Genomic DNA, 14,324 nt, shown 5'->3' on the forward strand with positions numbered 1-14,324 from the left:
TGCACATTAGTGAAGAAAGATATACAAGGCTTGATGGACCAGGGTATATTACAAGTCATTACTAAACGTAAATAAGATGAAGTAGTTGTTATTATTCCTCAATTAGATATTCTAAAGCCTTTGGAAATCACTTGTTAGAGTAAGGAAAGTGTAGTGACTCCTTTGATAATTTGTTTGCCTGGACCGATTCCGTATGAATCTGACAAAGCTGTTCCCTGGAGGTATAATGCTACTGTGTTGGAAGTAAGAAAATGCATGGTAAACATCCTGTTATGGTTAATCAAGAACCTGTAGTCATTGACCCGTCTAATGAACCTAAGAATAATGATGATGCCGAAGAATTTCTAAGGATAATAAGAAGAAGTGACTACAAGGTGGTAGATCAACTCCTTAAGACTTTGTCAAAAATATCAATGTTGTATTTGTTGTTGAACTCCGAGGCTTATCAAAAATCTCTAATGAAGGTGTTAGAGCAAGCATATGCAATGTGATAGTCGATCAATTTAATGGTGTAGTGGGAAATATCATGGCCTATAACATCTTGAGTTTCAGTGAAGAAGAACTGTCGCTAGAGAGTAGGAAACACAATAATGCTTTGCATATATCTATAAGGTGTCGAGAGGACTCCCTGTCTAATGTCTTAGTTGATACAGGTTCTTCACTCAATGTTATTCCGAAAGCATCTTTGTCTAAGTTGGCTTATCAAAGTGCTCATATAAAGCCCAGTGGGCGATAGTCAAAGCTTTTGATGGTTCTAAGAGGACAGTAATTGGCGAAGTGGATCTCCCAATGATGATAGGTCCACAAGTTTGCCAAGTTACTCTTCAGGTGATGAACATCTAACCGACGTATAATTATTCATTGGGAAGACTATGCATACATGATGATAAAGCAATAACGACCACTCTTCATCAGAGACTCAAGTTTGTTAAGAATGATAAGTTGGTAATCATTTATGGTGAGCAGGCCTTCTTGGTCACCCACCTTTCTTCTTTTTGGTATATAGATGCAGATGAGGAGGTTGTTGGGACTTAGTTCCAAGCTCTAGATATAGTCAATGTTGTTCAGAAGAGTGGGGCATCTATTGCTTCATTGAAAGATGGACAGTAGGTTGTGAAGAGCGGTCAAGCCGAAGGTTGGGGACAGATTGTTGAGCTTCTCGAGAATAAGAGCATAATTGGTTTAGGGTTCTCACCCTGTGCAACTAGAAGAGCGTTGAAGCATGAAGTAGTTATTGTTAGACTATGGCACGGATCTAGAAGGGGGGGTTGAATAGATCCCAATTAAAATTTGATTCGGCACTACCAATTAAAAATTGGTTTTGAAAATTTATTTTAAGTGCGGAAGCGACCGAGGAAAATATAGTCTAAAACGAACCGTTATTGGAAAATCGGATATGCGTCAAGCCTATGGATTAGTGATAATGTAGAATACGAATCACTATACTAGTCACACTATCAAGGATTTGTTTCACTAGCTAAGATTCCTAGTTCCAATGATTCAAAGAGCAAACCAAACTAGATAAACAACTAAGATAATTTTGGTTTAGGCAAATTATCAAACACTTGGTGTGCAAAAACACTCCAAGTGGTATTTATGTTGAGTAAGAGATTTCAATTAGTCTAGTACATTATTTACTTGTACTTTGAATTCAAAAACAGTTTTAACTTCTTACTCAATTAATATCAAGGTTTGACAAAAGTGCTTATACTAAAATCACTTAATTTTTAAGCTAAAAACAACTATGCTGAAAAATAGAGAAGACAAAGATTTGATGAGGCAGTTCCCCCGTCGTCCTCGTTTCGGGGTACGTCTGCCCTCAATTCTAAAACTAGAATTGAGATGATTTAATAGATATCACCTGTTGAATTTAACCATTTATACAAGGATTGCAAAGCAAATATACAACCGAACTCTCAAGACGTTGAATGTTGCTTCCACTCCTTGTTCCTTGATGCAAGGTGAATCAAGTCCTTCGATTGTTGTTGATAGACCTCCGATTCCAGCCCCTTTGTTGAACAACCCTCCGTTCTTCAAACCCTCGGCCCGGCTGATCTCAGCTACAACAAATCGAACCCGAATTCTTCCCTTCAATATCATTGAATCCTCTACTAGACTGATGAAGACTTCCTCTTCTCAATCACCTTCGCTCAGCTGAAACTTGATGAAGAAATTCGTCCAAAAACCCCCAAACACAAACCAGACTTGGAGGAAAAAACCCTAACGGTTTTATTCAAGAAAAAACCTGTCACAACCTTCAACCCGAATCGGATTCCCCAATCTCGGCTTCGAACCTTATCACCTTTAACCAATCACAAAGCACTTCAAAAATGGTTGTGTGTAGTTGATGTGTAGTGAGATGTTGAAGATGAAGATGATGAATCTTGGACACCTATTTCACTTTTTCTTGTTTCTTTGAACACTTGAATCAATTTGACAAATGTTAGTTGATACAAGTAACTAAACTTCTATATATAATAACCAACTTACCAACCAAACTTAACAACTTTTCAAACAGAGTGGGAAATACACAAAAAACTGAGTTTGCGCACGAGCGGTCGGCCATAGCAGGTCTATGCGTCGATGCATGGCCTGCAATATCAGTATGCGTCGACCATAGGTCGGCGTGCGCTGACCCGTGGGAAAATGAAGGCTTCATGCGCCGACCCTGTGGTCGACTCAAGTCTCCATGCGCTGACCCGTGACCAACTGCACTATACTATGCACCGACCTGTGGTCGACTCAAGCTTCCATGCGTTGACCAGTGACCAACTGCACTATGCTATGTGTTGACCCGTGGTTCATGCGCTGACCCTTGCGGTCGACTCAAACCCTGCAAATCTGCAAAAATTCATATTTTTGTGGTTTTCATGCATTTTGTCATGATCACATTTTATCCACATATGTTGTATGAAATATAGCAATTTTAGATGAGCATAGAAAAGGATATGATAGGTGATATGTTGTATTTGTTTTGTAGAAGTGGAATCGACAATGCTGATTCATCCATGGTGGTCATTTGTCATCATCGAAACCTATGATTGTATGTTGTATGACAATTTTCCCTTACATACTCCCCCTTTTTGATGATGACAACCTGTGTAAAGCCAAAGAGAAAAACAACATGCAATATTTACACACTCCCCCTTTCTTTTGTAATCTAAGACTGTCTAACAAACTGTTGTGAATATCATCTTTGCTTGGCTTTGGTACATATGGTCTTCTCCCCCTTTGACAACATCAAAAAGAGAAAAGGAACGAGTAGTCAATGTAACATGAAATTTAACAGGAGATAACAAGGTCAGATAACAATATCACACCAAATATTATTACTGAACAAATAAAAAATAAGATAACATTAAATTGGATTTGCACAAACGAGCACAGCAGAAAAATAGTTCAGTCAAACAACAAAAAATACAGATGCATATGTAGTTCTATGTTCTAATGGTCTCGTCCTCGATGGTAACAGATATCCGGGTTTCTGTAGGGGTCTGCCAGAGACAATATTTGGTCAGCAACACCACCTAGATACTTGATGCCCACATCGACCGACCGCTCCTGGCGTTCAAACGTTTCGGTAAATGTTGCATACCGTTCATTCATGCTTGTAGAGAGGTTATCGAGCCTCTCATTTTGGGATTGAAGTTGGCTGCTAATATGAGCATAGCGCTCATCCTGAGTTTGCATGAAGGATTGTTGAGCCAGCTGCATATTTCGCATCATATCCAACAGTTCGGAAGAGTTTGCGTGCTGCGGAGGAGACGGATGGGATTCTTCATCACCATATTGATACGGCTGGTAGAATTGGCGTTGTGTTGACCAGCCCGTATGTTTCCATTCACCCCAGCCACCCTGGTTGGGGGCATCTTCTTCAGTTGAATGTGAATTTTGAACCCAAGCGGAGTTTGTGTAGTCGTGAGTGTCAACTTGTGGAGGATTATCATCTTCACCATGCTGCTCAAAGGCTTGTCCTGCTCCCTCTTCTTCATTTTCCTCTTCGTCTTCTTCTTCACTTTCATCACTTTCATCATCTTCTTCAACAGTCGTAGGAACATACCCTCTGCGAACAAATTTGTAGATTCTCCGCTCATCACACCAAAAATATCCCATCATAGACAAAGTTTTTGGGCTGAATTCTTTGTCTGATGAAATGGAGGTATACGGGAAGGACGGATAATCAACGTCGGCTGCAGTAAGAACCTCTTGAATAAAAGATCCGTAGGCAAGAGCCGTTCCTCGTCCGGAGTCACGTAAACTGAACATCCTGCTAGCAATGTAGTAGGGCCAGTTGATTTTGCGCTGATTTTTCAGAATGTATATGAGATGAACCTCAGCCTGTTCAACTCGGGAAAGACCACCCTTCTTAGGTCGCAGGATGTGTTACACAATCCACTGGAGAATGTGCTCTCCTGTTTTCAGCTTGCCGGCAGTGACAGTTCGTGGGAACGCATCACTGTTCACAATGTGATATGGGTAGGGTCGTTTCATCATGTCATTCAACGCGCTCTTAAACTCATAACCTTCTATTTGGTGAGAGTCAGTTACCTCAGCGAGAGGATTTTCATCAGCAGCCACAGTCATGTCAAAAAATTTATTCCAAACGGCAGACTTAAAGGATACCTTTGTTGTGCCGATTCTGGAGTGAAACTTTTGCCCACGAAATTTGTCATGAAGGCAGGCGTAGAACACACGGACCAGGTCTTTGCTATATTTGGCATTGCATTCCAGGAATTTGACAATGCCATGATACTGTAGCAGAGACATGATTTCGACGAGATGCATGCGTTCTGCGGTGAGTTTGTAGAATGTATGCTGCCTCACAACTCCTCTTTTACCGATATCTTTATTGAAGGAATCGACGATAGCCGGTGGAACTAGCGATACAGCGGTAATGGGTAGAGAGGTAGAGGATGATTCCCGTGATCTCTTACCGGTAGGTCTGCGGGATGAGGAAGCCATTTGAAATGATTTTGAAGCTTTGTGTGTGGGTAGAGAGTGAAGCTTGGTGAAGGTTTTTGAGAATGATTTTGCAAGAAGGAGGTTTCCCTTTTTGTAGATGAGGATTTAGGGTTTTGGGAAGAGGAGAGGCCAAGAGACAATAGACACTAGCTAGATGCAACTCACAATGTAGTGGGAAGTTTGAAATGTAAATGCACACTTAATGAGAGTTTGAATGTAAATGCATGGGAAGTTTGAAGGTTTTCTGCAGAGAAAAACTGAATTTTCGAGCGATGCGTCGACCATACCTCTACATGCGTCGACGCATACTGTTTGATTTTTGAAAAACAGGAAAATTTGTAAGATGTGCGTCGACCATTACCCTGTTATGGTCGACTCATACAGGAAAATTTTGCAATTTTCACTGTTATGCTCATATGCTCACATGTTTGATACATAATTAGAATGCCACACAACATTTAAACATCCAAACAGTTAAGGAATAAGAAACGATACATATATGTACAATATTATCATGTAGTATTAACTATGAAGTTTGGGAGAGAGAGAGAGAAGGAACAATATCACCTCTACTCCGGAATGACTTGATGAACAATATGATTGTGCTTGCAACAACATTAACTTGTTAGAAGTACAAGATTATGGTATTAAATGAAATAAGGTAAAGCAGGCAATTTATAACGCCCGTTCAGAAATGTCGAGAATACCAAGTTCTCGACGAATATGAAAGAAAGGCTCAGTAGCTAGCGGCTTTGTGAAAATGTCCGCTAGTTGATTTTCAGTATTAACATGTTCAAATACAACATCACCTTTCTCTACATGATCCCGAAGAATGTGGTGTCGAATTTCGATATGTTTGGTGCAAGAATGCAACACAGGATTTTTGGTAAGGTTAATGGCACTTGTATTGTCATAGAAAATGGGAATACGTTCGAGTTTGAGGTTAAAATCCAATAGTTGTTACTTAATCTATAGGATTTGAGCACAACAACTACCGACGGCAATGTATTCCGCTTCGGCGGTTGACAAAGCAACTGAAACTTGTTTCTTGCTATGCCAACTGACCAAGGAATTTGAAAATAAGTGACAAGTGCCACTGGTGCTTTTCCTATCCGATTTGCAACCGGAAAAATCGGAATCGGAGAAACCTACCAATGAGCAATCATTACCTTTGGAATACCATAGTCCATACTTCGGAGTACCGGATAGGTATCGAAGTATTCGTTTGACAGCTTTTAGATGGGTTTCCTTGGGACATGATTGATATCTTGCGCACATGCACACGCTAAACATAATGTCGGGACGAGAAGCAGTAAGATAGAGAAGTGATCCAATCATACCTCTATACCTTTTTACCTCCACATCCTTATCGCTTTCATCTTTGTTCAAGTTTGTACATGTTGGCATGGGGGTGTCAATGGCCTTGGCTTTTGCCATGTCAAATCTCTTGATAAGGTTCAAACAATACTTTGTTTGACTCACGAATGTTCCTTCTTTGAGTTGTTTAATTTGCAAACCGAGAAAGTATGTGAGCTCCCCCATCATACTCATTTCGAATTCACCCTGCATAAGGTCCGAAAACTCTCTCACGAGATTCATGTTAGTAGATCCAAATATAATATCGTCAACATAAATTTGTACTAGTATCAAGTGCTTTCCTTGACGTTTAATGAAGAGAGTTGTGTCAACCTTTCCTCTTGAGTAACCTTGATCAAGTAAAAATTTACTCAGTCGCTCATACCAAGCTCTAGGAGCTTGTTTGAGACCATATAAAGCCCTTTTTAGTTTGTAAACATGATCGGAATACTCATGAGATTCAAAACCCGGAGGTTGTGCGACGTAGACCTCTTCATTTATGTGACCTTTAAGGAACGCACTCTTAACATCCATTTGGAATAGTTTAAAGTCTTTCGCACAAGCGAAGGCAAGGAGAAGGCGTATAGCCTCGAGTCGGGCAACCGGCGCATAAGTTTCCTCATAGTCGATGCCTTCCTCTTGGTTATACCTTTGCGCGACTAAACGCGCCTTGTTACGGGTTATTTCCCCGTTTTCGTCCAACTTGTTCCTAAACACCCATCGGGTGCCGGTTACTCGATGACCTCGCGGAGGAGGGACAAGGTCCCAAACCTCATTTCTAGTGAACTGATTTAGTTCCTCCTGCATTGACAAAAACCAGTGTTCATCGAGTAGGGCTTCTTTAGGGTTTTTAGGTTCCATTTGCAAAACGAAAGTGAAGTGATAATAGAAATTACTTAGCTTTGATCGAGTTGTAACACCCTTTGAGATATCTCCGAGAATGTTGTCGATTGGATGGTCTTTGGGAGACTTCCAAGCTTGAGGGAGATCATCGTTTGAAGGCGGATGAGCTACCTCGGTTTCCTCATGGTGTACATCTTTATCCTCCTCAACTTTGACTTTGTCGGGTTGATCAATCCCCGGCTCACCACCTTTGAGTATGTCTTCTGTAGATGTACCTGCACCATGAACAACACTACCCTTTCCGACGTTTCTCGGATAGGATTCATCAAAAGTGACATGTACAGACTCTTCCACAGCAAGTAATCATTTATTATATATTCTATATGCTTTACTCGATTGAGAGTATCCGAGGAAGATACCTTCGTCGGCCTTGGAATCGAATTTGCCCAAGTTTTCCTTTCCATTATTTAATACAAAACATTTGCAACCGAAAACATGTAAGTGAGAAACATTTGGCTTTCGCCCTTTTAAAAGCTCATACGGTGTTTTATTTAGAATGGGGCGAATGAGCATCATATTCAAAACATAACACGCCGTACTAATGGCGTCGGCCCAAAAATATTTCGGTAAACCACTTTCGTTAATCATTGTTCTTCCCAATTCTTCCAAAATTCGATTTTTACGCTCCACAACCCCATTTTGTTGAGGAGTACGTGGAGCGGAGAAGTTATGATCGATACCATGGTTACCGCAATATTCTTCAAATAAATGGTTTTCGAACTCACCCCCATGGTCGCTTCTAATTGAAACAATGTTTGTATTTAATTTATTTTGGGAAAGCTTAGCAAACCTTTCAAAGGCGACGAACGTATCACTCTTGCTTACTAAAAAGATAGTCCAACAAAATCTAGAAAAGTCGTCCACTATTACGAAACTGTAATAATTTCCTCCTAGACTTTTAATCCTAGATGGCCCAAATAAGTCCATATGAAGAAGTTCGAGAGGTCTCGTTGTTGAAACGATGTTTTTGGATTTAAATGAGATCCTCGTTTGCTTCCCTTTTTGACAAGCATCACAAAGGTGATCCTTGGTGAACTTTATTTTGGGGAGACCTAAGACTAGATCTTTTGAGACTATTTTGTTTAGTAAGTCAAAGTTAACATGTGCTAAACTCCTATGCCATAACCATGAATCTTCACTCATTGTTACAAGGCATTTGTCACTTGTTAACGATACTTCGTTCAAGTCTAACATATAGACATTATTCACTCGCAGGCCATTAAACATACTCTTCTTATCATCATTATGTACAATTTTGCAACAATCTTTTGAAAACGATACATTGTATCCTTTGTCACATAATTGACTGATGCTAAGTAGATTGTGTTTAAGACCTTCGACAAGCAATACATCAAAAATAGTAGTGGAAGAAGGGTTACCTACATTACCTTTACCTAGTATTGCTCCACGGTTGTTGTCACCATAGGTTACATATCCTTTCTTCTTAGCCACGAAGTCAATGAAGAGTGATATGTCTCCTGACATGTGCCTTGAGCATCCACTGTCGAGAACCCATCTTCTTTCGGTGGTCTCGAGGCATTGTACCTATGGAAATGCAATTAACACGAGAAGGTACCCAATGGCTTATTGGGTCCTGAATGGTGAGTAACGAAATGGTTGCATTTAGGCAGCCATTGATAAATGCCTTTAGGAACTAAGAATCTCCTAAACCTGCATTTAGCAATGGAGTGGCCTTTCTTGCAACAATACAGACAAGAGAAATTTAGATTTTGATTGCCTTTGCTATCTTCATCTTTTATAACATATTTATATTTTTGATATGGATTAACCATACTTTTTCGAAAGTTTGATTTATCGATTGCAAAGGTAATCTTGGGCTCAAGATCCTTGTCAAGTTTGGCCTTTAGGTTTCTTACTTCACCTTGCCAAATATAACAAGTATCACACCCAAAGTTAATCATCCTACTTCTAAGGTCCTCACAACCTGTTTTTGTGCTTTCTACTATAGAAGCTTTGAGTGCCTCAAGCTTCCTTTCGGATTCTAGAATTTTTTGTTCCAAATGGGTAAAAATGTGGTTATTTGAGGCAAGCCTTTTAAAGGCCTCTTTCGCTTCACAGTGTAAAGTATCAAAAGCAGCTGGTAATTCATGATGAGACATACTAGAGGATTTTTCATATTTAGCATGTCGTACCTGTTTCTTTTTGTTCTTTTGATGAGAAGAGAGGCATAGGTTTGCAGCTTCATCTTCATCACTAGAACTTTCATCATCGGAGGAGTCGCTATCGCTTTCCCAAGCTATGTATGCTCTCCTTGGCTTTGATGATTTCTTGTGTGATTTGTATGATTCTTTTTCCTTTGTTTTCTTGTTCATCGAACAGTCCGGTTTGTAATGACCGGGCTTCCCACAAGTGTAGCACGACCCTCTAGTCATTCTACCTTTTGAGTCATCATTTTTAGAGTACCTTGATTGTTTCCAGAAGTTTACCAAGTTCTTCTCGGAATGTTGGATGTCTTTCTTTCTCACGTAACGATTGTAATGTTTAACGAACAGTCCCATATCTTCGCTCTTGTCCTCTTCTTCTTCGTCGCTCGAGGAATAATCACTTTGCTCTTTTGCTTGAGACTTCGAGGAGGAAGTCTTAAGAGCTATGGATTTCTTTTCACTCACCTTTGCTTTGTCCTTCTTTTCTTTCTTTTCGTGTTGTTCCAGGCTCAAGAGTACTTGTTCATGCTCTTGTAGTTTTCCAAATAATGTTGTCAAGTCTAATATGGTAAGATCATTTGCTTCTTTGATGGCAGTCACTTTCGGCTGTCATTCCCTGTTAAGACATCTCAAGATCTTATTAGTAGCAACATCATTGGAAACTGGCCTACCTAGTGAATGTAATCGATTGATAAGATGAGTGAATCTCTTTTGCATGTCAGCAATGGTTTCCCCTTGTTCCATGAAAAAGAGATCAAACTCTTGTGTTAGTGTGTTGATTCTTTCCAGCTTAACATCGTTCGTCCCCTCATGGGCAATTTGTAGTGAATCCCACATGGCCTTAGCAGTAGGACAATGGGATACATGATAGTATTCATCTACACCTAATGAGGAGATTAGGATATTTTTGGCTTTCCAATCATAATTGTATTTCTTTTCATCATCATCGGTCCATTGTGCTTCGGGCTTAGGCACTAATTCATTATTCTCATTGGTCATGGTTATTTCAATTGGACCATTGAGAATAACGTTCCATATTTTTCTATCTATGAAATTTATGTGCACCCGCATACAGTCTTTCCAATAACAATAATTTTCACCATTGAAAATGGGAGCTCTATTATAAGCCCCTTTAGGTTCGTTAGCCATTTTCTATCAAAGTTATATTTTGAAGCACGGAGTGAACCGGAGCTCCTGATACCACTTGTTAGACTATGGCACGGATCTAGAAGGGGGGGTTGAATAGATCCCAATTAAAATTTGAGTCGGCGCTACCAATTAAAAATTGGTTTTGAAAATTTGTTTTAAGTGCGGAAGCGACCAAGGAAAATATAGTCTAAAACGAACCGTTATTGGAAAACCGGATATGCGTCAAGCCTATGGATTAGTGATAATGTAGAATACGAATCACTACACTAGTCACACTATCAAGGATTTGTTTCACTAGCTAAGATTCCTAGTTCCAATGATTCAAAGAGCAAACCAAACTAGATAAACAACTAAGATAATTTTGGTTTAGGCAAATTATCAAACACTTGGTGTGCAAAAACACTCCAAGTGATATTTATGTTGAGTAAGAGATTTCAATTAGTCTAGTACAATATTTACTTGTACTTTGAATTCAAAAACAGTTTTAACTTCTTACTCAATTAATATCAAGGTTTGATAAAAGTGCTTATACTAAAATCACTTAATTTTTAAGCTAAAAACAACTATGCTGAAAAATAGAGAAGACAAAGATTTGATGAGGCAGTTCCCCCGTCGTCCTCGCTTTGGGGTACGTCTGCCCTCAATTCTAAAACTAGAATTGAGATGATTTAATAGATATCACCTGTTGAATTTAACCGTTTATACAAGGATTGCAAAGCAAATATACAACCGAACTCTCAAGACGTTGAATGTTGCTTCCACTCCTTGTTCCTTGATTCAAGGTGAATCAAGTCCTTCAATTGTTGTTGATAGACCTCCGATTCCAGCCCCTTTGTTGAACAACCCTCCGTTCTTCAAACCCTCGGCCCGGCTGATCTCAGCCACAACAAATTGAACCCGAATTCTTCCCTTCAATATCACTGAATCCTCTACTAGACTGATGAAGACTTCCTCTTCTCAATCACCTTCGCTCAGCTGAAACTTGATGAAGAAATTCGTCCAAAAACCCCCAAACACAAACCAGACTTGGAGGACAAAACACTAACGGTTTTATTCAAGAAAAAACCGGTCACAAGCTTCAACCTGAACCGGATTCCCCAATCTCGGCTTCGAACCTTATCACCTTTAACCAATCACAAAGCACTTCAAAAATGGTTGTGTGTAGTTGATGTATAGTGAGATGTTGAAGATGAAGATGATGAATCTTGGACACCTATTTCACTTTTTCTTGTTTCTTTGAACACTTGAATCAATTTGACAAATGTTAGTTGATACAAGTAACTAAACTTCTATATATAGTAACCAACTTACCAACCAAACTTAACAGCTTTTCAAACAGAGTGGGAAATACACAAAAAACTGAGTTTGCGCACGAGCGGTCGACCATAGCAGGTCTATGCATCGATGCATGGCCTGCAATATCAGTATGCGTCAACCATAGGTCGGCGTGCGCTGACCCGTGGGAAAATGAAGGCTTCATGCGCCGACCCTGTGGTCGACTCAAGTCTCCATGCGCTGACTCGTGACCAACTGCACTATGCTATGCGCCGACCTGTGGTCGACTCAAGCTTCCATGCGCTGACCAGTGACCAACTGCACTATGCTATGCGCTGACCCGTGGTTCATGCGCTGACCCTTGCGGTCGACTCAAACCCTGCAAATCTGCAAAAATTCATATTTTTGTGGTTTTCATGCATTTTGTCATGATCACATTTTATCCACATATGTTGTATGAAATATAGAAGTTTTAGATGAGCATAGAAAAGGATATGATAGGTGATATGTTGCATTTGTTTTGTAGAAGTGGAATCGACAATGCCGATTCATCCATGGTGGTCATTTGTCATCATCGAAACCTATGATTGTATGTTGTATGACAATTTGCCCTTACAATTATCATACCTATCCAAGAGGTATTTTACAGTGTTGGTTTCATTCACCCTAGAGATCAAGTCGTTGCTTCCATCAATGAAGGACAATCAGATCCAGTATGACCTTGCTTTGTGACGCATGGAGAGATTAATCAAAATTGGACTGTTGTGGATGTTCCTAGTGTCGTTCATTTGTCAAAGTAATTTATTTTATTTTTCAAATGATTCCTGTCACTATGCCCAAAGTGAAAGTGACATTGTTCAGGCGCCCTTTGTTTCAAATTTTAAGATCATTAATAAAAGACGTTTTATTATCCAATGTGTTTTTTGTTTTGCATTTTTCTAGAAAATGGTAACTAAAAAACCTGCAAAAAAACAATTTCAGTTCTTGCATATCACATTCAAATTTGTCTGTTTTTTAAAGTAAACCATTAATCATGTGTATATTAATGAATGATAAACCCATTGAAAACAAAGACCTTGTTCCCTCTCCCAACTTCGAATTCCATGTATATGAAGCGATAGAAGAGAGTGAGGAAGACAGTGATATTCCATTAGAAATTACTCAGTTTCTTGAGCACGAGGAGAAAACTATTCAGCCATATAAAGAGCATGTCGAAGTGATCAACTTGGGTTCTGAAGAGAACAAGAGAGAAGTCAAGATTGGGGCACTGCTTGGTGAAGATGTCAAGATAAGGTTAGTAGAGTTGTTGAAAGAGTATGTTGATGTATTTTCTTGGTTGTATCGAGATATGCCAAGATTGGATACTGATAGTGTAGAACACCAGCTGCCTCTTAAACTAGAATGTCCGCAAGTGAAACAAAAGTTAAGAAGAACTCATCCTGATATGGCTGTCAAAATTAGAGAAGGGGTGTAGAAACAAATCAATGATGGTTTCCTTGTGACATGTATTTATCTTAATGGGTGGCCAATATTGTGCCAGTTCCACAGAAAGATGGAAAAGTCAGAATGTGTGAGGATTATAGAGATCTAAATAAGGCGGATCCCAAAGATGATTTTCCTCTACCATATATTGACATGTTGTTAGACAATACAACTAAGTTAAATGTTTTCTCCTTTATAGATGGATTTTTCGGGTATAATCATATTGAAATGGCACCCGAGGACATGGAAAAAACAATGTTTATCACCCCTTGGGGAACATTCTGCTATAGATTGATGCCCTTCAGCTTGAAGAACGTTCATGCTACGTACCAGAGGGCTCTGACTACCCTATTCCATGACATGATGCATAAGGGAATCAAGGTATATGTTGATGACATGATTTCCAAGTGTAAGACGAAAGAAGATCATGTAGAATATTTGTTGAAGTTTTTCTAGCATTTGAGAAAATTCAGACTCTGCTTGAATCCAAACAAATGCACTTTCGGTGTTCATTCTGGGAAGCATTTGGGTTTCATTGTTAGTCAGAAGGGTGTAGAAGTGGATCGAGATAAAGCAAGGGCTATTAGAGATATGTTTATAGCTAGAATAGAAGAGCAAGTCATAGGATTTCTCGTACGTTTGAATTATATTTCCAGGTTCACTTCTCACTTGACTACCGCTTGTGAGCCAATCATCAAGTTGCTTCTTAAAGATCAAAGAATTGTATGGAATGAAGATTTCCAAAAGGATTTTAAGTATAAAAGGTTACTTTCTTAAGCCTCCTATTTTGATCCCGTGAGTGGAAGGGAAGCCTCTGATTATGTATTTAACAGTCTTGGAAGGATTGATGGGTTGTGTCTTCACACAATAGGACGAGACGGGTAGGAAAGAGCACGCTTTTATTACCTGAGTAATAAATTCAGAGATTACGTATCCCAATACTCTTTTCTTGAGAAAATGTTTTGTGCCTTGGCATGGGTTTCCCGCCGTCTTTGGCAGTATATGTTGAACCATACTACTTGGTTGATATCC

This window comes from Lathyrus oleraceus, chromosome 2 (genome assembly GCF_024323335.1).
Source record: "Lathyrus oleraceus cultivar Zhongwan6 chromosome 2, CAAS_Psat_ZW6_1.0, whole genome shotgun sequence".
Lineage (NCBI taxonomy): Eukaryota > Viridiplantae > Streptophyta > Magnoliopsida > Fabales > Fabaceae > Lathyrus > Lathyrus oleraceus.